This window comes from Bos mutus, chromosome 2, assembly GCF_027580195.1.
Source record: "Bos mutus isolate GX-2022 chromosome 2, NWIPB_WYAK_1.1, whole genome shotgun sequence".
NCBI lineage: Eukaryota > Metazoa > Chordata > Mammalia > Artiodactyla > Bovidae > Bos > Bos mutus.
The window spans coordinates 7,796,860-7,797,390 of record NC_091618.1 but is presented as its reverse complement, the minus strand read 5'-3'; the positions used below and the strand labels follow the sequence as shown (position 1 = coordinate 7,797,390).

The 531-nt window shown below is 51.6% G+C and overlaps 1 non-coding gene across 1 annotated transcript; it reads right to left on the bottom strand.

The window, feature by feature from the left end:
• TRNAE-UUC (transfer RNA glutamic acid (anticodon UUC)) lies at positions 1 to 72 on the bottom strand. Its single transcript has one exon. It is a non-coding gene; the product is annotated as a tRNA-Glu (tRNA).
• Positions 73 to 531: the final 459 nt, after the last annotated feature.

Here is a 531-nt window from a genome sequence, read left to right as displayed (position 1 = left end):
TTCCCACACCGGGAGTCGAACCCGGGCCGCCTGGGTGAAAACCAGGAATCCTAACCGCTAGACCATGTGGGAGAAGACAAGGGACGGGCGGCCAAGAAGCTACCTGCAGTAGGATGAAAGGGCCCAGAGACGTTCATCAAGTTCAGGAGAGTAACCACCCGATTGGAGGTTAAGGGAGTGCAAGCAGTTTCACACCCAATCTTGTCAAGTGGTGGTTTAGTCACTAAGTAGCGTCCAACTCTTGCGACACCATAGACTGTAGCCGGCCAGGGTCCTCTGTCCATGGGATTTTCTAGGCAAGAGTACCGGAGTGGGTTGCCATTTCCTTCAAAGACCCTACATTTGACCCACTGTTATGAAAACCATCATTAAGTTCTCTGGATTTGAGACACAGGTTTTCGAGGCAAAAGCCCCGTGTGTGTCTCCCTTCGCCCGGCAAAGCAATAAAGCTATTCTTTCCTGCTTCACCCAAAACTTATGTCTCTGGGATTTGATTCGGCAAGGGTGTACAGAGAGGCCGAGCTTTCGGGT